The sequence below is a fragment of the Elephas maximus genome, chromosome 9 (genome assembly GCF_024166365.1).
Source record: "Elephas maximus indicus isolate mEleMax1 chromosome 9, mEleMax1 primary haplotype, whole genome shotgun sequence".
In the NCBI taxonomy this organism is placed as follows: Eukaryota; Metazoa; Chordata; class Mammalia; order Proboscidea; family Elephantidae; genus Elephas; species Elephas maximus.
This window is the reverse complement of record NC_064827.1, coordinates 73,540,577-73,564,701: the sequence shown is the minus strand read 5'-3', so window position 1 is coordinate 73,564,701 and position 24,125 is coordinate 73,540,577. Positions and strand designations below refer to the sequence as shown.

The 24,125-nt window shown below is 40.1% G+C and overlaps 1 pseudogene; it reads right to left on the bottom strand.

Annotated features, from left to right (window-relative positions):
* Positions 1-21,101: 21,101 nt before the first annotated feature.
* LOC126082660 (olfactory receptor 1L6-like) lies at positions 21,102-22,042 on the bottom strand (annotated as a pseudogene).
* Between the last annotated feature and the right edge of the window lie 2,083 nt (positions 22,043-24,125).

The window sequence follows — 24,125 nt, the reverse complement described above, 5'->3', positions numbered from 1 at the left end:
TCTTTGGCAACATATCTTTAGAGACCTGAAAATCTAAATCCAGTATAATGTTAATGGAAACCCTGGAAGCGTAGTGGTTAAGAGTTTGGGAGCTAACGAAAAGGCAGGCAATTCTAATCAAACAGGTGCTTCTTGGAAACCCTAAGGGGCCATTCTACTATGTCCTATAGGGTTGCTATGAGTGAGAATGGACTGGACGGCAGTGAGTGTTTTCATAATGTTAATAGGAAATAGTGATACATGAGTAGGAAAAAGAAGAGTAAAATACACTAAAATATTAACAGTGGCTATTTTTTTTTTTTTTATCCCAAGGTGATGAAATTATGAATTTTTGTTTTCTCTGTTCATCATTCTTTTTGAACTCATGTTTATTCAATGAAATATTACATTGATAATTATAGATTTAAATATATTTAAAATTTTTATGCTAAATTATTATAGGCAATAACTATACTTTGGTTATCTGGAGGTTGCTCTGGAGATAAAGTTGATATTTCTCTTTAAGAGAAAAGTGGAATAATTTCTTTCTACTGCGGAAAAAGTCTGCTAGAAAATTCTATGTTGTCAACAAACAAATGCTAGATGAGATTCTCATATATTCTGCTATAAGGATGAGGCAGAGGACTTCTCAGAGAAAATTAATTACTTGAAAAAGAAAAACAATTCCTACTTCTATATTAGAAATTAGTTGTGATGCTTTTATTTGGGCCTGAAGTTTTCTGTCTATCCACATGAGTATAAGAGGTGCAGTAACATAGCTACTCCAGGATCAAGACTACATTTAATTATCTATTGTATTAATCAAATTTCTGTGTAGGGGAAAAGAAACCACCATAAATGTTTTAAACAGAAATGGAGTAAATTCATAAAATTGGGTGCTTAGAAAGTCACCGAAAGTGTTACAGGATTGTGGATCACAGGCTGTAGGCTGAGTCTCCAGGAATAACTCAAGGAATAATATGAATTGAACCCACCTGGGGTGCTATCTCTTATCTAGTCAGGAAGGAGGGCAATCAGAAGTCTAACATTAGAACGGTTATACTAAAAAAAAAAAAAGCAGTGTAGCTGCAACCCAAGAATGAGAAAGTCAACATCAAAACGACCTCTTGCCTCCCACTAACCCAAAGATAAGACAAAGAACTGTGGGGTCCAGCTGCTGCCCCCAGTGCAACTGTCAGTGCCTAAGGACCTGGCAATTGGACACGCAAATTCTGTTGCATAAAAAAAGATCCATGAATACTTCTGACGGTAGAAAAAACAAAGAAAACAAAAGCCAGGTGCCCTCCAATTCATTTCAACATTCCAAATTAGGCTTGTTTTCAGTATGCTTAGGATTCCTCTCAAGGTGAAAGCATAGGGTCTTCTTAGTTTTTTCTGTGCGTACATTTTGTCCTCAGCAAGTGTGTGGCTTTCTCAATTCCCCCATATACACGGTGCTTTTGAAAGCATTAATTTCTGGAAGAAACTCTCACTCATGCTTCTCCTTCAGCCTTTAGGCATTAGGTACATACTCTAATCACATTATTTAAGACCCGTATGACTAAGGACAGTCACAGCTTTTCAGGCATTTCTCACCACTCCTTAGCCTGGGGGAGCACCCTGATTCTGTCCTTCAGGCAGCCCCCAGACAGATCAGAACACACACACACATAATTGACTAGCAAAATCTGGTCTGCTCAGTGCAAAACCAGAGGTCAGGCCCCTTCTCTGAGAGCACAGCCCAGGATCCACTGTTGCCATCACTGCTGCAGCTGAACTGGAAAGTGGGCAGGGTACAGGCAGTCAAAAATAAACCTTTTCCTGTCATTTAAAAGTTCCCTTTTTATTCATCCAGCATTTTCTTTGTCGTTGCACCACTCCGTTTACTTTTCAGAGTTCTTACAGAGTTGAGTCTACTGATTTCTCATTTTCCTTGAGGATTGTGGAGATATAAAGTGATCTGTTTAACATTACTGAGTCTTTTTTATAAGCTAATATATCATCCATTTTTTCTTGAAACTCATTTAATTTTTTAAAATTACTGTAAAGTATACATAACAAAAATTACCGTTTTTAAGTATAGAATTTAGTGGCATTAATTACATTCACCACGTTGTGCAACAATTACCACCATCAGTTTCCAAACAGAAACTCAGTACCACTAAAGCGGTAACTCCCCATTCCCATTCATCTTTATAATTGTTTTATTTGGCTCAAGTAGAGTGAATATTCTTACAATTTTGAATCTAGTGTTCTTCATATAATCATTAGATCAAACATCTAAATCATGTTATTACATGTGCAAAATCATTATTGGAGCCTTGGTGGCACAGTGGTTAAAAGCTTGGCTGCTAACCAAAAGGTCAGCAGTTTGAATTCTCCAGCCGTTTCTTGGAACCCTATGGGGGCAGTTCTACTCCATCCTATAGGGTCGTTATGAGTCGGAATAGGCTCGATGGCAATATTTTTTTTTTAAATTGATTTGCTGCCTAATTAAGCCTCCATATATTTGAGAGTTAAAATTCAACCTATTAAAAACTTGTCACGTTTTCCATGTTGTTGTTCTTGTTAGGTGCCGTCGAGTTGGCTCCTTCTGAGTCATAGCGACCCTGTGTACAACAGAACTAAACACTGCCCCGTTCTGTGCTATCCTAATAATCATTATGCTTGAGCCCATCATTGGGGGCCATCTTGTTGAGGGGCTTCCTATTTTTCACTGACCCTCTACTTTACTGATCCCTCCCAATAACATGTCCAAAGTATAAGAGACCCAGTCTTGCCATCCTCACTTCTAACCAGCCTTGTGGTTGTACTTCTTCCAAGATAGATTTGTTCATTCTTCATTTGTATATTCAATATTCCTCGTCAACAGCACAATTCGAAGGCATCAATTCTTCTTCGGTCTTCCTTATTTGTTGTCCAGCTTTTGCATGCATATGATGTGATTGAAAATACCATGGCTTGGGTCATGTACGCCTTAGTCTTCAAGGTGACGTCTTTGCTTTTTAACGTTTTAAAGAGGTTTTTTGCAGCAAATTTACCTAATGCAATGCATCTTTTGATTGCTTGACTGCTGCTTCCATGGGTGTTGATTGTGGATCCAAGTAAAATGAAATCCTTGACAACTTCAATCTTTTCTCTGTTTATCATGATGTTGCTTATTGGTCCAGTTGTGAGGATTTTGTTTTATGCTGAGATGTAATCCATACTAAAGGCTGGCTGTGATCTTTGAACTCCGTTAATAAGTGCTTCAAGTCCTCTTCACTTTCAGCAAGCAAGGCTGTGTCATCTGCGTATCTCAGGTTGTTAATGAGTCTTCCTCCAATACCGATACCCTGCTCTTCTTCATGTAGTCCAGCTTCTCAGATTATTTGCTCAGCATACAGACTGAATAAGTATGGTGAAAGGATGCAACAAGGATAAACACCTTTCCAGACTTTAAACCACGCAGTATCTCCTTGTTCTGTTTGAACTACTGCCTCTTGATCTATGTGTGGTTCCTCATGAGCACAATTAAGTGTTCTGGAATTCCCATTCTTCACAATGTTATTCATAATTTGTTATGATCCACACAGTCAAATGCCTTTGTGTAGTCAATAAAACACAGGCAGGTATTTTTCTGGCATTCTCTGCTTTCAGACAGAATCCATCTGATGTCAGCAGTGATATCCCTGGTTCCACATCCTCTTCTGAGTCGAGCTTGATTTTCTGGCAGTTCTCTGTCTGTATACTGCTGCAGCCACTTTTGAATGGTCTTCAGAAATTCTAATTGTGTATGATATTAATGATATTGCTCAATAGTTTCTGAATTTGGTTAGATTGCCTTTCTTGGGCATAGGCATAAATACGGATCTCTTCCAGTTGAAGAGATATGGATGTTCTGTATGGATATTCAATTTCTCCAACAATTTCAATCAAAATCTTGCCAGTATCTTTGTGTGTGTATGTGCCTGTGAATTGTCAAACTGATTCTAAAATTCACATAGAAAAACAAAGAGCCACAAACAGCCAAGATAACCTTATAGGAAGAATAATAAGAGGACTTAACTGCTAAGCACTAACAGTTATCATAACAGTATTGTAACTACAGCAGTGTGGTGTTGTAAAAAGGATAGATAAACCAATGAAACAGAAAAGACCTACTTAAATATGATCAACTGATACATGAAAAAGGTGATACTGTAATTCAGTGAGAAAAGGGTAGCCTTTACAGTATGAGGCACTGGAATAACTGAATATCCATATGGAAGAAAGAGGAATTATAGTTCATACCATAAACAAAAACCACTTCCGAAAGTATCAAAGATCTAAATATAAGAGGTTAAAAAAAAGAATAAAAGCTTTTTGGAAAGAACATAAGAGAATACCTTTACATACGTATTTGGTCAGGTAAAAAATAAAATACAGAAATAACCATAAATGAACAAATGAAAAATTGGACTACACTAAATTTAAGAACTGCAATTCATCAAAATATATCATTTAGAGAGTGAAAAAGCAACTCACAGGCTGGGAAAATAGTCTATATCTACCCATCAATCACCTATGTATCATCAACAAAGAAATAAAATGCAAAATAATATAATAATATATTGATACATGACATAAATATTACATATATAGGTAGGTTTTTTTGATACATACAATAACAGGGCAAAAAACCAATAACAGGGCAAAAAACCAACAGAAAAATAAGAAATCAATAGCTAACTCACAAAAAAAATAACCAAATAACAAATCCATTGCTGTCAAGTCAATTCCAACTCATAACGACAGTATAGGTCAGGGTAGAACTGCCCCATAGTGTTTCCAGGGAGCGGCTGGTGGATTCTATCTGCCAAACTTTTGGTTAGCAGCTGAGCTCTTAACCACTGTGCCACCAGGGTTCCAGCAAATGGACATATTGAAAATGTTCTAATTCAGTTTATATAAAAAAAAAATACAAATATATACCACAACAAGATACTGTTGCACACCCACCAGCATGGCTAAAATTTAAAAGACTAACAATTCAAGTCTTGCTAAGGATGTGTTATAAATCCTATCACTATCATGTTAATAAAATGGATTAGTGGCAGTTATATTGATGAGATCTACAAGATTAGACAGTGTCTTAAGCCAATCTCTTTTGAGATATAAAAGAGAGAGAAGGAAGCAAAGAGACAGGGTGCCCTCATACCAGTAAGAAAGCATCACTGGGAGCACAGCATGTCCTTTGGATCCGGAGTTCCTGGGTGGAGAAACTCCTAGCCCAGGGGAAGATTGATGAAAAGGATTGTCCTCCAGAGCTGACAGGGAAAGCTTTTCCCTGGAGCTGGCAGCCCGAATTTGGACTTCTAGCCTCCTGTACTGTGAAAGAATAAACTTCTCTTTGTTAAAGCCATCCACTTCTGGTATTTCTGTTACAGCAGCACTAGACAACTAACACTTACCAAAAGATATTTACAAGACTATTCACAGCAGCCCTATTAATAATAGTTCAAAACTGGAAATGTATTAAAAGTTGATCTATACTATAATGGATTAAAATATTGTGTATATTTATGTAATGTCAGTTTGTTGTACTGTGGTGGCTTGTGTGCAGCTGTGATACTGGAAGCTTTGCCACCAGTATTTCAAGTACCAGCAGGGTCACCCCTGGTGGACAGTTTTCAGCTGAACTTCCAGAATAAGACAGACTGCGAAGAAGGACCTGGAAATCTGCTTCTAGAGAAATTGTCCACTGAAAACTCTATGAAAAACAGCAGAACGTTATCTGATATAGTGCCAGAAGATGAACCCCTCTGGTTGGAAGGTACTCAAAATACGACTGCAGGAAAGCTATCTCCTCAAAGTAGAGTTGACCTTAATGATGTGAATGGATTAAAGGTTTTGGTACCTTCATTTGGTAATGTGGGATTACTCAAAATGACACATTGTACACTAATGACTGAAGACCAGATGAGTTGTGGGATGACATCAAGAGCATCATACATGAAGAAAGCAAAAAGGTCATTAAAGGGACAGGAAAGAAGAAAATAAATGTCAGGAAAGACCCTGAATCTTGTTCTTGAACATAGAATATCTAAAGCGAATGGAATAAATGATTAAGTAAAGAGCTGAATGGAAGATTTCAAAGGGTGGCTTGAGAAGACAAAGTAAAGTATTATAATGAAATGTGCAAAGATCTGGAATTAGAAAACCAAATGGGAAGAACATGCTTAGCATTTCTCAAGCTGAAATAACTGAAGAAAAAATTCAAGGCTCGAATTGCAATATTGAAGGATTATATGGGAAAAATATTGAATGACTCAGGAAACATCAAAGAATATAAAAGGAATACACAGAGTCAATGTACCAAAAATAATAAGTTGACTTACAACCATTTCAAGAGGTAGCACATGATCAACAACAGATGATATTTCAGGAAGAAGTCCAAGCTGCACTGAAGGCATTGGTGGAAAACAAGTCTCCAGGAACTGACAGATTACCAGTTGAGGTGTTTCAACAAGCAGATGCAACACCGGAAGCACTTACTTGTCTATGCCAAGAAATTTGGAAGACAGCTACCTGGCCAACCGACAAGAAGAGGTCCATATTTGTGCCAATTCCAAAGAAAGGTGATCCAACAGAACGCAGAGATTATCGAACGATATCATTATTATCACATGAAGGTACAATTTAGCTGAAGATAATTAAAAAATGGTTGCAGCAGTACATCGACAAGGAACTGCCAGAAATTCAAGCAAAATACAGAAGAGACCATGGAACAAAGGATATCACTGCTGATGTCAGATGGATCTTGGCTGAAGGCAGAGAATGCCAGGAAGACGTTGATCTGTGCGTTCTTGACTATGCAAAGGCATTTGACTGCGTGTATCATCACAAATTATGGATAACATTATGAAGAATGGGGATTCCAGAATGCTTAATTGTGCTCATGAAGAATCTGTATGTAGACCAAGAGGCAGTCGTTTGAACAGAAAAAGGGGATACCGTGTTGTTTAAAATCAGGAAAGGTGTGCATCAAGGTTGTATCCTTTCACTATACGTATTCAACCTGCATGCTGAGTAAATAATCCAAGAAGCTACATGAAGAAGAAAGTGGCATCAGGATTGGAGGAAGACTCATTAACAACCTGCAATATGCAGATGACAGAACCTTGCTTGCTGAAGGCAAAGAGGACTTGAAGCACTTACTGATGAAGATCAAAGACTAAAGCCTTCAGTATGGATTACACCTCAACATAAGGAAAACAAAAATCCTCACAACTAGACCTACAAGCAACATCACCATAAATAGAGAAAATATTGAAGTTGTCAAGGATTTCATTTTACTTGGGTCCAGAATCAATGCCCATGGAAGCAGCATTCAAGGAGGAAAGATGTATTGCATCAGGCAAATTTGCTGCAAAAGTGCTCTTTAAAGTTTAAAAAAAAAAGGTGTTACTTTGAAGACTAAGGTGTGCCTGACCCAAGCCATGGAATTGTCAATGGCGTAATATGCATGGAAAAGCTGGACAATGAATAAGGAAGACCAAAGAAGAATTGATGTTTTTGAATTATGGTGCTGGCAAATGATATTGACTCTATTACGGTCTGCAGAAGAATGAACAAATCTGTTTTGTGAGAAGTACAGCCAAAATGCTTCTTTGAAGTGAGGATGGCGAGACTGCCTAGCCTACTTTGGACATGCTATCAAGAGGGATCAGTTCCTGGAGAAGCACATCATGAAATATCCTAGGCATTAATTAGTTGAAATGGACAGTATCTTATATCTTACATGCATAAGAAAAAAGAGCAAAAAACCAATAGAAAAATAAGCAAAAGAAATCAGTAGCTAACTCACAAAAAAAGATAACCAATAAACTTGTTGCCCTCAAGTCGATTCCAACTCACAGCGACCACATAGGACAGAGTAGAGCTGCCCCGTAGGGTTTCCAAGGAGCTGCTGGTGGATTCGAAATGAAAATACAAATATAAACCACAGCAAGGTACTATTACACACTCAGCATGGCTAAAATTTAAGACTAGCCTTCCAAGTCTTGCTGAGGATGTGGAGCAACTAAAACTCTCTCATGCTACAAATGACAGTGTATATTGGTATAAATCCTTTGGAATGCTGTTGGATAGTACTTATTAACGTTTTCCGTGACTCAGCATTTCCATTCCTAGATTTATAGTCTAGAGAATTGCATATATATGCCTACCAAAAGATATTTACAAGACTATTCGATTGTAGCCTTATTAATAATATTTCAAAACTGGGAACATATTAAAAGTCAACCTCCATTATAGTGGATTAAAATATTGTGTATATTTATTTGATGTCAGTTTGTCGTACTGTGGTGTCTTGTGTGTTGCTGTGATACTGGAAGCTTTACCACCGCTACAGCAAATACCAGCAGGGTCACCCTTGGTAGACAGGTTTCAGCAGAGCTTCCAGACTAAGACAGACTAGGAAGAAAGACCTGGCAATCTGCTTTAAAAAATTAGCCAGTGAAAACCTTATGAGTATCAGCAGAACATTATCTGATATAGTGCTGGAAGACGAACCCCTCAGGTTGGAAGGCACTCAAAATACGATTATGGAAGAGTTGCCTCCTCATAGTAGAGCCAACTTTAACGATGTGAATAGAGTAAGCCTTCATTTGCTGATGTGACATGACTCAAAATTAAAAGAAACAGCTGCAAACATCCATTAATAATAGAATGCGGAATATACAAACTATGAATCTAGGAAAATTTGAAGTAGTCAAGAATGAAATGGAAGGCATAAAGAGCTATATCTTAGGCATCAGTGAGCTGAAATGGACAATATTTGCTATTTTGAATCTGAAAATCACGTGGTCTATTATGCCAGGAATGACAAAATGAAGAGGAATGGCGTCATATTCATCATCAAGAAGAACATTTCAAGATCTATCCTGAAGTACAACACTGCAGTGATAGGATATTATCCATATGCCTACAAGGAAGATCAATTAATATGACTATCATTCAAATTTATGCACAAACCAGTAATGCCAAAGATGAGGAAATTGAACATTTTTACCAACTTCTGCAGTCTGAAATTGATCAAACATGGAATCAAGACGCATTGGTAATTACTGTGATTGGAATGCAGAAGCTGGAAACAAAAAAGAAGGATTAGTAACTGGAAAACATGGCCTTGGTGATAGAAACTGTGCTGGATATGGCATGGTAGAATTTTGCAAGAACAATGGTTTATTCACTGCAAATACATTTTTTCAACAATGACTATACACGTGGGCCTTGTCAGGTGGAATACATAGGATTCAAATTGACTACATCTGTGGAAGGAGATGATGGATAAGCTCAATATCATCAGTCAGAACAAGGCCAGGGTCCAACTGCTGAACAGACAACCAAACTTTCCTATGCAAGTTTGAGCTGAAGCTGGAGAAAATTAAAACAAGTTCGTGAGAGCCAAAATTCCACCTCGAGTATATCCCACCTGAATTTAGTGACTATCTCAAGAATGGAAATCCTGGCTGCATAGTGGTTAAGTGCTACGACTACTAACAAAAAGGGTCAGCAGTTCAAATCCACTAGGCGCTCCTTGTAAACTCTATGGGGCAGTTCTACTGTGTCCTATGGGGTTGCTATGAGTCAGAATCTACTCGACGGCAAGGGATAATGGGTATCTCAAGAATAGGTCTGACGCATTAATCACTATTGACCAAAGACCAGACAAGTTGTGGGATGACATAAAGGCCATTGTACGTGAAGAAAGCAAAAAGGTCATTATAAAGTCAGAAAAGAACAAAATGAATGCCAGGAGAGACTGAATTTTGCTCTTGAACATGGAAATGCTAAAGCCAACAGAAAAAATGATGAAAAGCCTAATGGAAGATTTTAAAGAGTGGCTCGAGAAGACAAAGTAATGTATTATAATGAAATGTGCAAAGATCTGGAATTAGAAAGCCAAATGGGAGGAACATGCTCAGCATTTCTCAAGCTGAAATAACTGAAGAAAAAATTCAAGGCTCGAATTGCAATATTGAAAGATTGTATGGGCAAAATATTGAATGACGCAGGAAGCAGCAAAAGAAAGTGAAAAGAATACAGAATTAATGTACCAAAAAGAATAGGCTGAAATTCAAACATTTCAGGAGGTTGCATATGAATGATCAAGAACCAATGGTAATGAAAGAAGTCCAAGCTGCACTGAAGGCATTGGCAAAAAACAAGGACTTAGGAATTGATGGAATACCAACTGAGATGTTTCAGCAAGTGGATGCAATGCTGGAAGTGCTCACTCATCTATGCCAATGAATTTGGAAGACAGCTACCTGGTCAAAAGACTGGAGGAGGTCCATATTTTTGCCCATTCCAAGGAAAGGTGATCAAACAGCATGCAGAAATTATCAAAAAATATCATTAATATTACATGCAAGTAAAACTTTGCTGTGGATATTTCGAAAATAGCTGCGACAGTAAATCAACAGAGAACTGCTAGAAATTCAAGGCAGATTCAGAAAAGGATATGGAACGTAGGGTACCATTGCTGATGTCAGATGGATCTTGACTGAAAGCAGAGAATACCAGAAAGATGTTTACCTGTGGTTTATTGGTTACGCAAAGGCATTTGACTGTGTTGATTATAACAAATTATGGACGTCATTCTGAAGAATGGAAATTAATTGTGCTCATGAGGAACCTGTCTATAGACCAAGAGGCAGTCATTTGAACAGGACAAGGGAATACCGTGTGGTTTAAAACCAGAAAAGGTATGCATTAGGGTAGTATCCTTTCATCATACTTATTCTATCTGTATGCTGAGCAAATAATCCAAGAAGCTGGACTATATGAAGAAGAAGGTGGGATCAGGATTGCAGGAAGACTCATTAACAACCTGCAATATGTAGTTGACACAACCTTGCTTGCTGAAAGCAAAGATGACTTGAAGCGCTTACTGATGAAGATCAAAGACTACAGCCTTCAGCATGGATTACACCTCAACATAAAGAAAACAAAAATCATCACAACTGGACTTATAAGCAACATCATGATAAATGGAGAAGATATTGAAGTTGTCAAGGATTTCATTTTACTTGGACCAAAATCAATGCCCATGGAAGCAACAGTCAAGAAGTCAAATGCCCCATTGCATTGGGCAAATCTGCTGCAAAAGGCCTCTTCAATGTGTAAACAAGCAAAGATGTTACTTTGAGGACTAAGGTGTGGCTGACCCAAGCCGTGGTATTTTCAATTGTCTCATATGCATGCGAAAGCTGGACAATGAGTAAGGAAGGCTGAAGAAGAATTGATGCCTTTGAACTATGGTGTTGGCAAATATGTTGGCTATACCATGAACTACAGAAGAACGAACAAATCTGTTTTGGACAAAGCACAGTCAAAATGCTCCTTTGAAGCAAGGATGACCAGACTTAACCTCCTATACTTCAGACATGCTATCAGGAGGGATCAATCCCTCATGCTTGATAAAGTATGGGTCAGTGAAAAAGAGGAAGACCCTCCATGAGATGGATTGGTGACGGTAGAAAACCCAGAGCAGTGCATCTTAAGGTGATGGTCACTGGGCACACCTCTGAGAGGTTCCAAGTAGAACAGAGATCCCGCTTAGAAATAGCATTATGCTTCCTCTCTTCAGGGATTCAGAGACAATTGTTTTCTGTTCCCACTATTGAGAACTCTGTGGCCTCCAAACCTGCTAAATATTCCCAGCATGAGCCCCCTCAAGCCCTCTCACTTCTACTGATTGTGACTCTAGAAATCGACCCCACATTTGCCAGCACCACTGGATTTTATTTCCACTTCATAAGGGGAAGAGGCTGGGTTTCCAGGTGGGGCTGTGATGTGAATTTGCCATTGCCCAAGAGGAAAGTGTTAAGGCTACAGAACCCACAATTCAATAGCATCTGAGATTGGTTGAGATTAGATGGGTTAGTGCTGAATCAGATAGGCCAGAATTTAAGTCTGGAATTTTCTATTTACCAGCTGGATAATTTGGGACAATTTACATCATCTCTTTATACTTCAGATTCCTTATCCAAAAAATATCTAATGAAATAGTAAGAATCCAGTTAGATAAGACAACTAAAGCACTTAGCACAGTAGCTGGAAATATGTTATCACTCAATACATAGTTGTTAACTCTCCTTCTTGCTATTGTTGTATCTGCTATCGTTGAGATGTCTTGTAACTTACCCATAGCTAGTGTGATGGTTAAGATCATGTGTCAACTTGGCTGGGCCATGAGTCTCAGTGTTTTGGCAGTTATATAATGTGGCGATCACTTCCCTGTGGAAATTTGATATGTCATCACCCCCATGATGGGATCAGCTGTTAGTAGCCAATCAGTTGAAAGGCAGTTTCCTTGGGCATGCGGCCTGTATCTGAATAAAAGAGGAAGTTCTGGCTTTTGCTTGCTCTGGATCCTGCAGCTGGCTTCTATTCATCTGACCTCTGATTCTTGGGACTTGAGCTAGCAGCTTACCTGCAGCCTTGGCTGCCAATTTTGGTTTCAAAGTGTATTTTATCTAAGATTACTATTGCTACTCCTGCTCTTTTTTGGTAGTTGTTTGCTTGATATACTTTTTTCCATCCTTTGATTTTTAATAAATTTTTAAAAATAAATTTACCTCTTTGTTTCTAAGGTGTGTCTCTTGTAGACAGCATATTGATGGATCCTGTTTTTTAATCCATCTGTCATGCTTTAGGATGCCATCTAATAATTCTTGTAGGTTTGATTTGATTTTTACATATTCCCTTAGTTTTTATTTATCTGGAAATGTCCTAATTTCACCATCATATTTGAACGAAAGTTTTGCAGTATGTGTTATTCATGGTTGGCAGTGTTTTTCTTTCAATATTTTATATATGTCATCCCATTCATTGCCTTCCTGCCTACATGGTTTGTGCTGAATAACCAGAGCTTAGTCTTATTGTTTCTCCTCTGTATGTGACTTTTTGTTTTTCTAGAGCTGCTCGCAGCATTTTTTCTTCGTCTTTCATTTTAGCAAGTGTGTTTATGATATGCCTTGATGTTTTTCTTTTGGAGTCTAGCCTGTGTGGGGTTCATTGAGCTTCTTGGATGGTCAGCTCTCCATCTTTCAAGATATTACAGAAGTTTTTTGTCAGCAATTCTTCAATGATCTTCTCTGTTTTCCATTTTCCCTCCCTGTTCTGGAATCCTGATCACTCACAGATTTTTGCTTTTGATTGTATACCACATAATTCTCAGGGATTCCTCATTTTTCTTCATCCTTTTTTTCTGATTTCTCCTCAAACAGAGTTTTATCCATGTGTTTGTCTTTAATTTCACTGATCCTGTCTTCCATTATTTCAAACCTGTTCCTCAGCCCTTCTATGACACTGTCCATTTTTGAAATCTTGTTGTTTATCTTTTGAATTTCTAGTTGTTTTTGTATGATTTCTAGTTGTGAATTTATTTTGGCATTTTGTTCCTGTATTATTTTCCTGAATTCTTCCATTTTTTTTGTCTGCATTTTGCATGAATTTTCTGCCTTTTCCATGAATTCATCCATTTTTTCCTCATTTTTGTCTGCTTTTTGCTTCAACTCTTGGATAGCTCTGAATATTAGAGATTTGAATTCCCTGTCAGGTAGTTTTAGAGCCTTTTTTTCTTTTGGAAAGTCATCTGGTGTTTTATTTTGGATGCCTACTGGAACCATGCTGTCCTTTTTTTTTTTTTTTTTGATGTCTGCTGTCTTCAGGACATTCAGTAGTTATTTTCTTCATTTCTTGATTGTAGATTTGTTTGTTTTATCCTGTTTTTTTGTTTATATCTGAGCAGTTGGATTGTGTGTTCTTTGTTGTTAGCTCATCTGTAGTCAAGATACTTTTCACCTCCTTGTCCAATGGGTGGGACCAGTCTCTCAGCAATGGTGCAGCAGGACAGGTTGAGCTGAAGGGGAGGGGCTGGGATGGGTTGTTTGTGGCCTGTACAAGGGCCAACAGGGCAGGCCAGGAATCAATACCAGGCAAGTTTTGGTAGGCCATGCCTGTGCTCCTGAGAGAAGTGATGTTTGGTGCATCATACAGGTGGACATGAAAGAGGGGGGATGTCATGATGTATGGAGCTAATGTGAGTATGGGAAAGAGGGGAGAGAAACAGGAGCCCAAAACAAACAAACAAAGGAAAAAAAAAAGTGCAAAAGGGGCTTGCTATTGGAGTGGAGAGATGAAAAACTGAGAAAAGGAGAAAAACAAAAAGGGAAAAAAAGAAAAGAGGAAAAAGAAAAAAAAACTAGATAAAACTTTGGAAAAGAAAAAACCCCAGGGTTCCCACCAGTGTGGCTGCCAAGACCAGGGAAGTCTCCCAAGCTGTGCAATACAGCCTGGCTAGAGAGGGTATAGATGTCACACAGCACCAGGTAATCAGTAGACAGGAAAAGAAGGTAAAAGTTAGACAGATGAGAACTGAGAAATGAAGACAGAAAGGGAAAAAAGAGGAAGAAAAAAAGAAAGAAATGAAACGAGGAATACCCCTAGGGATCCCACCTAGGCGACTGCACAGACTGGGGGATCGGCTTCTAAGCTGTGCAGTGCAGCCTAGCTAGAAGGGGCTCCTAAGTGTGAAAAGAGAAAGAAAACAAACAAACAAAACAGAACAGAACAAAGCAAAAGAAAACAAGAAAAGGAAAAAAATCCCTAGTGACCCCACCAGCATGGCATCACAGGCTGGAAGAGTGGTTCCCCAGTTGAGTGGGGTTTCACAGCTTTTCAAGAAGAAGTAAAGATGGCACATGGAGCCAGGTGTTTGAGAGAAAGTAGGGGAGGTGTTGGGAGGCATGCAAGTAACCAAAAGAAACGGAAAGAAGCAGCACCAGCTCAGGGATGGGACGAATCCAAGCAGCCTGGTGTGGAAGCAGTTGACTCCTGGCCAAGACACTGTGACTGGCGGGAAGCAGAGGAGGGTGAAGTGGGAGGGGAAGAAGGGTGGGGATTAGGAACATGTATATTGCTCATTACCGTGTGCTCTGTCTCCTGTTGGGAACTTTGTGAAGCAGCTATCCTGTACTCCCTGTCCGCCGATCTGCAATGTGGGTGGGGTGAATACATGTGGCATGGATGCTGTGCTGTCCAGCCAGTTGAGCCACCACAGCCAGCCAGGAAGCTCGGAGGTGGACCAGCGGGTAGAGGATGGGGGGTGGGAAAGCATGTAACGCTGGTCACTGGGTGCTCTGTCTCCTGCTGGGAGCTCCATGAAGCTGCTTTCTGGTGCTCCCTGGCAGCTGATCTCTGACAGTCCAAGATGGTGAATCCCTGCTGCATCAGTTGATAAGGAGCCTCCTCACTATCTCTCCTCACTTTCTGTCCTCTGTCAGCTTCTTATTCCCTTTGGTGTTTGGCTGAGTTCTTTATCTCTTCATTTGACACATTGGGTTCCAGGAGTGATGTTTGTGTCTGTTTTACTTAGTTTTTTGGGTCTTTGCTGTGGAGAGATGGTGTGGTGCTTCTGTCTACGGTGCCATGTTGGCCTTGCCTGCCACTCCTAGGATTCGTCAATCTTCACAGCCTGTGAGCAAGAGCCGTGCTCTCTGACCTGCCAATCTTGGGTCTGCCAGCCCCTGTGTCTATGTGAATCAGGAGAAGCCTCTATCTTGATGCAGGGAATTGGGACATTTCAGCCTCTGCAATTGTGTGAGCCATTCCCTTGATATAAATCTCTCTATATATTTATACACTTTACTAATTTTGTTTCTATACAGCCCAGCCTAAGACATTTGGTATCAAGAGTGGTTCTAGAACAGTGACGAATCTGTGAAACATTTCATAACATGGAGGAACCTGGAAGGCATTATGCTGAGCGAAATTAGTCAGAGGCAAAAGGACAAATATTGTATAAGACCACTATTATAAGATCTTGAGAAATAGTATAAACTGAGAAGAACACATACTTTTGTGGTTACGAAGGGGGGAGGGAGGGAGGGTGGGAGAGGGTTTTTTTTACTGATTAATTAGTAGATAAGAACTGCTTTAGGTGAAGGGAAGGACAATACTCAATACATGGAAGTCAGCTCAACTGGACTGGAATGGACCAAAAGCAAAGAAGTTTCCGGAATAAACTGAATACTTCAAAGGTCAGTGGAGCAAGGGCGGGGGTTTGGGGACTATGGCTTAAGGGGACTTCTAAGTCAATTGGCAAAATAATTCTATTATGAAAACATTCTGCATCCCACTTTGAAATGTGGCCTCTGGGGTCTTAAATGCTAACAAGCGGCCATCTAAGATGCATCAATTGGTCTCAACCCACCTGGAGCAAAGGAAAATGAAGAACACCAAGGTCACATGATAACTAAGAGCCCAAGAGACAGAAAGGGCCACATAAACTAGAGACTTACATCATCCTGAGACCAGAAGAACTAGATGGTGCCTGGCTACAACCGATGACTGCCCTGGCAGGGAGCACAACAGAGAACCCCTGAGGGAGCAGGAGATCAGTGGGATGCAGAACCCAAATTCTCACAAAAAGACCATACTTAATGGTCTGACTGAGACTAGAGGAATCCCGGCGGTCATGGTCCCCAAACCTTCTGTTGGCCCAGGACAGGAACCATTCCCGAAGACAACTCAGCAGTCATGAAAGGGACTGGACAGTGGGTAGGAGAGAGATGCTGATGAAGAGTGAGCTAATGATATCAGGTGGACACTTGAGACTGTGTTGGCATCTCCTGTCTGGAGGGGTGATGGGAGGATAGAGAGAGTTGGAAGCTGGCAAAATTGTCACGAAAGGAGAGACTGGAAGGGCTGACTCATTAGAGGGAGAGCAAGTGGGAGAATGGAGTAAGGTGTATATAAACTTATATGTGACAGTCTGACTTGATTTGTAAACGTTCACTTGAAGCTCAATAAAAGTTAATTAAAAAAAAAAAAAGACTGGTTCTAGAAAAACAAAAGTGTAAGGATGAGTTTTCTAAATTGGTTCTCAAGTCTGGCTAGTCTTAAAGATGTTGATGACTCTACTTCTGGTAGTAAAGAGGGCACTGCTAATCCATGTCATGAGGAGGCAACACAAATACATAAAATGTTATCACCAATAGATCAGTTATTGGTGAAAGGTGAGGCTCTGGGTGAACACACATGTGACATATTTATACAGTTTTGTCATAATGAGAAGTATAAGGAAGCTGGTTGTTTGATCTTACTTTCATTAGACAAACTGGTATAAGAAAGTGATGCACTCAGGGCTTCAGAGTCAAAGTTCAAATGCTGCAAAAATGACCTCAAAGTTTCTATATGTGCTTTGAAAGAAAGCTTTATTTCTTATAGTAACAGAGCTGATATTGCCAAAAACCAAACCCAGAGTCTTACTGTAAGAGTGGCTGAATTACAACATCAACTCAATTGCCAACCTCGAGGGGCATCTCAAGTTAAAGTGAGGGTGTTGATTGGGAAGCAATGGGATCCTGAAACTTGGAATGGGGACATAGAGGCAGATTATCAGGAAGCTGGAGACAATAAACACCTAAATTCCATTGAATCACACCTGCCCAAAGAACCATGACCAGCTGAGGTGCTTGCTGAGAGTAAAGGGAATATGGAATGTGTGGTGGAAGAAAGTAGTTCTAAATACCGGTTATGGCCATGTGATCAGTTGCAGAAATGAGGATCGTAATTGTTCTAGGTATTTCTGCTTTGTATGTGTGCATCAAATATTTTTGTTTTCTGCACTTGTAAAATATAAGATGTAAACAGGGCTAGTGCATTTCGGATTGTATGCGTGTTCATTGTATCGTGCTAGGCACAAGTATGACTATACTATATAATTGTCTTTACTCAGAGAATATGTATAGTTTAAGGAGATGTGTACAGGTGCCAAGTTGACAAGGAGTGGACTGTGATGCTTAAGATGGTGTGTCAACTTGGCTGGGCTATGATTCTCAGTGTTTTTACTGTTGTAAAATGTTGTGATCACTTCCCTGTTGAGATGTGATATGTGATCACCCACATGATGAAATCTGCTGTGAGTAGCCAGTCAGTTGAAAGGGAGTTTCCTTGGGCCTGTGGCCTGCATCTGAATATAAGTGGAAGTTCTGGCTTTTGCCTGCTCTGGATCCTGCAGCTGGCTTCTGTTTGTCTGACCTCTGGTTCTTGGGACTTGAGCTAGGAGCTTACCTGCGGTTTTGCCTGCAAATCTTGGGATCTGTCAATCTTCACAGGCTGTGAGCAACAGCTCTGGTCTCTGACCTGCTGATCTTGGGTTTTCCAGCCCCTGCAGCTCCGTGAATCAGGGAAGCCTTGCAGTCTTGTCTGCTGATATTGGGATTCATTGATATTCATAGCGTGTGAGCTAGAGCAATGCTCTCTGACTTGCTGATCTTGGTTTCGCTTTCTCTGCAGCTATGTGAACCAGGAGAAGCCTCTATCCAGATCCACAGACTTGGGATGTTCCTGTCTCTACAACTGTGTGAGGCATTTCTTTGATATAAATCTCTCTCTATATATATTTATAAGCTTTACAGCTTTTGCTTCTCTAGAGAGCCCAGCTTAATGCAGCTATTGAATGATACAGGCAGGTGCCAGAGTCTGTCTTAGCCCAGAGTCTGAACTCTTGAGCACTAAGTCATTCTGCCTCTTGTTATAGAAAAATTTTTTTTCGAGAGAGAGCTAAAGGAAATTTTAAAACCATTAGGCATCTACTGTGTCTTTCTGGAATGCCAGGTATCTTGACTACTATTTCCTCTAAGTCTATTCCAACTTTCTTAGTTTCTGTTCCTCTGTTAAAAAGATTTATACAAGGCTCTAGTGGCCAGAATACTGTCTAGTTTTTTCAACTCTTCATGAATTTTCATCATCAAAGTCAAACATCAACTAGCTAGACTCTCTATATCACTAATGCCAAGTTTTGAAAAGACAACCTGAGCAGCTAAAGTTGATTCAGCTGACTATGGTTTAATCGGTAGTGGCCAAAAGGTCAGGGTCATATCTCCATGCCACCCATCATCTTGCTCACTCTTCTCCAGCCACACTGGTCCTAGCTTCTTCACATATGCTGGAAAGTTTATATCCCTACTCTTCTTACTTCTACTCTTGACATAGTTAGTTATTACTTTAGGTCCTCCTTTTCATTTAACTTCCTTGAAGAATCTTTTGCTGAACTATAATATAAATTAGACTCTTCAATTATAGTTTCTCAGTGGCACTTCCATGCCTGTCCTTTTCAAACACTAATTGTTGTTTAGAATTATATGTTAACTTGTTATATTGTTTATTTCCAGTCTCCTAAATTAGCCTATAAGCTCCATAAAGGCAAGAGCAGTGCCTATTTAATTAAGTTCTTTTTTCTCTGGATCCACATCTGCTGCCAAAAATTGTATCGGTCAGTTAGAAAAACAGATGCTATTGTTTCTGATACAATGAGTTTAATACAAAATTTGGGGCTTACAGAGTGTTTAGTAGAAGGAAAGAAGCAAAGATTAAAGAAGTAGCTGCCAGATGCAAGAGAGGTTGTCAGTGAAGATGTTTTCCTGAAGCACCAAAACAGATGGTTTTCAAAAGCTTTTCCAGAAGATGCTGCAGGTTTTAAGAATCTCTGGGAAGCCTCCACTCATGGCCTTTGTCACCCCACTTCAGTTTTGATTTCCCACACTGGGCTTCCCCCTGCATGGAAGCCCTCTTTCTCACCCCACTTGGACTTTGACATCCCAGGACAGGCTGTTCACATGGTAGACATTCAGCTCTCTCTGCTCAAGCTCTGATAGCCTACACCTGGCTGTCCCATGTGTGGATGGTGTCTTCACTTTGCTCAGGCTCTAAATTCCCACACCAAGCTGCTCCTCCACACCTTCCTTGGACTCTGTGTGTGAACCTGCTCCTTGTGTTACACCCTCCTCTGATAGTTATGTCAGGATATCCTTTTTTGAACACCTTCCTCATTATCACTGGGCTCTAATACCTGTGGTAGGCTGCTACCACTTGTGAAATTCCCAAACCCAGGTGAATCATCACCTGCCTGACTGGACCAGCTCCTCACAAGGACATTTTTCTCACCCTCCTTTGGCATTGGCATCATGCTATCCCTATGATTAGATGTCCACCTTACCCTGCTTGAATTCTGACTCCTCATTACATTCTGCTTCCTGATATGGACACACTCCTCACTCATCCCTTTGACACTGACACCTCATGCCAGGTTGCTCCTCCTGTGTAGATGCCCTTCTCACCCTGTTCCATCCTGCCACTCCATGCTAGGTTGCCCTTATATAGGGAGACCCTTTACACCCTGGTTGGACCCTGACTCCCTATGCCACTCCCTCCCCACGCCACCCCATACCTGGCTTTCAGGCAATATGGTGCCTCAGTTAACAAATTAAAAATTAAGTTTTAAAATTCTAAAATTGGTAAAAATTGGGCAGACCTGGGTTTTTTATCCACGTCTATGCAAATGATAGTGCTTTCATACACTTCATTTCATTTACTGACCACAGCCACATGGTGAAAAATCTTATTGTGCTTATTTTGTTATTGACAAAAATAAGGCTTGTAGAAATACAGTGATTTATTTTTGGTCATAGGAAAGGGAAGTTGTGATTTAATTTGAAGTTTATGAACTTAGAATTCCAGGACATTTTACCATGAAAAGTTAGTGCATTTCTCCCTGAGTATGTTAAGTAAACAGGTATGGTGCAGTAAAGAGCTTGACTACATACCTCAAGCAAATCTACTAGGCAGGCCTAAAGAAACTGAGTATAGAATTGATAACTTATTTGGTGGAAACTTTAAGCCATATGACTGAACCATCAAAAATACAAATTTTGAAGCTTTTTTTGGGGGGGAGTGAAATATTTGTCTACATTGGTAACTCACATAAAAGGCATGAATATACGTAAAAAGCATTGCAAAAGAGACTGAAGAAGGGGGAGAAGTTCTGAAGTTATTTATAATTTATTAAGACATTTATAACCATGACTCCTTTAATTTTTATGACAAACAAGACAAATTTTTATTATAGTAAGCTGTTGGCAGTCTTTTCCTTTCTGTTTAATAAGTGTAAGTACTTCTGAGGACAGATCTGTGACTTATTTGGCCTTTCCCTCAGAATTAAACATAGTGCCTGCAGACAGTAGGTACTTACCAAATGATTGTAGAATCAATGATTAAACTTCTAGAGGTAGTAAAATATGTGAATTCTATTCTGTTCCCCTAGTTAGCTTTCCCAAGGTCTGCTTCCTGTCCCTGTTCCTAAGGCTATAGATGTAAGGGTACAGCATGAGGATCGCCACAGTATAGATGACAAGGGGCTTCATGGTCCTTTGTCACTGAGTAGGTGGATGAGGGGTAAATGTACACTAAGATGGTAGTTGTATAGTAGACTTCCACAACCATGAGGTGGGATCTACAGGTGGAGAAGACTTTGTACCTGCCTTCTCCAAAAGGAACCCTCAAAACAGCACTGGTGATGTAGACGTAGGATGCAATAATGACGATAAAGGGGCTCATGATCACAAAGGAGCCCTCTGTGAAGGCCAAAAAGTTCATTGACAGAGGTGTCAGAGCAGGAGAGCATTAGCAATGGCTGGATGTTACAGAAGAAATGGTGGATGATATTGGACCCACAGAAGGAGAGGCGGGCCATGAGAATTGTGTGGGTCACTGAGTGGAGGTGTGACACCACCCACGATGCCATCACCAACAGGAGGCAGCATCTGGGGCTCATGGTCTTGGTGTAATGCAGTGGGTTATAGGTGGCCACATAGTGAGCAATGGCCATAGCAGCCTGGAGGAAACTGTCAGTGACTGCTCAGGCCACAAAGAAATATATCTGGGTGATACACTGGGCAAAGGGCACCCTCTTGCTCTTGCTCAATGTGTTTGCCAGCATCACTGGCAAAATGATATTTTTAAAGCAGACGTCCATGAAAGACAGGTTGGAGAGGACAAAGTACATGGGAGTATGGAGGTGGGCATCCCCACGGATGGCTGTAATGATGACTGAGTTGACTGAGTTGCCAAACATATTGATTAGGTACATGACCAGGAAGCTGGCAAAGAGCCACGCCTGGTGCTTGGGGTCAGTGCTAAATCCCAGGGGGAGGAATTCAGTGATGTGGCTCTGGTTTCCCCTCAGCATTGCTGTCCTATAAGTAGAAAATATGAAAGAGTGTTAGGTTGTGTCCTGTTTGGGAGTGTCTGGTTTTTACAATGTATATGAATGACTGGTACGGTTGACAGGAGTATGGGTTTCGTGTTATGCAGGTCTGACTTTCCATTCTCGCTCCATCACTAATTTACACCCTGAGCACGAACAAGTCACTTTATCTCTTGAACTTTGATGTTCTTAATACATAAAGAAATTATGAAATTTGCCTTCTCAGACTATTCTGTTTTGGCCAGGATTTCTCTCTTTCTTGGTTACCTTAACTCCTCCCTCAAGAAAACACATATAATCCTAAATATGGCACCAAAAGTAACAGGTGCATGTCCTGACAGTAGATTAGGGTCCAGTTGAGTACCTGGATGGTCATCTGAGTATAAGAATTATATAAAGATGCAGGTATGCTGGCAAATAATACTGAGAGAACAGGATCTGGCTTTAGAAACTGGAGTTTTGTCCTAGAAATAGGTCCAGAGGGAGCAAAGCAGAGCCCCAGTAAGGATAGAATTGTGCAGTGTCTATCAGTCTATCAAAGCAGGGACTCTGCTACAATGGAGTGAGATTAGAAATCAATTACCTACCCTTAGATCCAGGATCAGATCTTCAATATGAATCAGAATTGTTACTCAGACTTGTTACTGAGCTTACTATGTTCCCAGACATGGGATTTTAACACCCACTTTGCCCAGGGACAGGATTAGTTACAGAGTAGAGAGCCTGGAGTCACCTGCAGATGTCTGTCAAGTGACCCAGATAAAGGATGAAGAAGAGGTATAAGAAAGGTGACTGAGAAGAAATCCACATCCAAGGAAATCTGAGTACCAATGACATTTTTTAATATCTAAAGTACTTTAATGAAATTCTTTGCAAACATGGGGAGAATTCATCCTATCTGTATCTCTTTAGGCACTTTCCTAAGTTGCAGCAGCGTAGGTTCAACTGCTTCTTTTTTCTCCCCATAGTGCCTGGAGCTTTGGACCAAAGTGGTTTGTCATACTAGAAGGACACATGAGACATGATTGCCATGAAAGAGGCTCAGGATATTAGTTTTGCAAGGGCGGGGACCTGTCTGACTAGCCAACACTGAATACTTAACTCACCATTTTATTCTTGTAGCAGGTGCCTAACAAAAATATCAAATAGGAGTATTTACCATGTACTAGGCACATTTTTTGTTTTTTTTTTTAGGCATTGTATAATGATTTAATCCTCATAATAACTCTGTCACTATACAAATGTGGAAACTGAGTTATAGAGTTGTTACAGAGAGGGTCAACAAATCTAGTTATACAACTGGTAAGTGGCTATAATTCTAGTGCAAGCAGTTTGGTTTCATAGTCCTGCTCTTAGCCTTTTCACTATATTACATTTCTGCCTGTTAAATATTTCCTGAAGAATAAACCCAGAAATGACAGGTTTTACAACATCTTTAAGGGTTCGGGGTGTTGCATAGTGACAAGAACAAGAGCAAGATGCTTAGGATCAGAATTAGTGGAAAGAGTTGGTTTTGGGTTTTAAGTCCTAGTTTAGTTTTTTTTTTTTAGTTTAGTTACTGTGATGGTTAAGATTGTGTGTCACCTTGGCTGGGCCATGATTCTCAGTGTTCGCAAGTGATCACTCCCACGATGGGATCTGCTGTGAGTAGCCAATCAGTTGAAAGGGAGTTTCCTTGGGAGCGTGGCCCTCAACCAATTAAAAGCAGATGTTCTGGCTTTTTGTTTTCTCTGAATCCTGTGGCTGCCTCCTCTTCATCTGACCTCTGGTTCCTGGGACTTAAGCTATCAGCTTATCCACCCTCATGGTATCCCACACAACATTACCTCTTATCAAGGGACTCACTTCACAGAGTCTGAAGTGCAGTGATGGGCCTGTACTTATGGAATTCACTCATCTTACCATTTTCCCCGTCACCCTTAAGCAGCTGGCTTGATAGAATGATGGAATGGCCTTCTAAAGATGCAATTATGGTGCCAGCTAGGTGACAATACCTTGTAGGGTTGGGACACTGTTCTCCAGGAGGCTGTATATGCTCTAAACCAGTGTCCAATATATGGTGCTG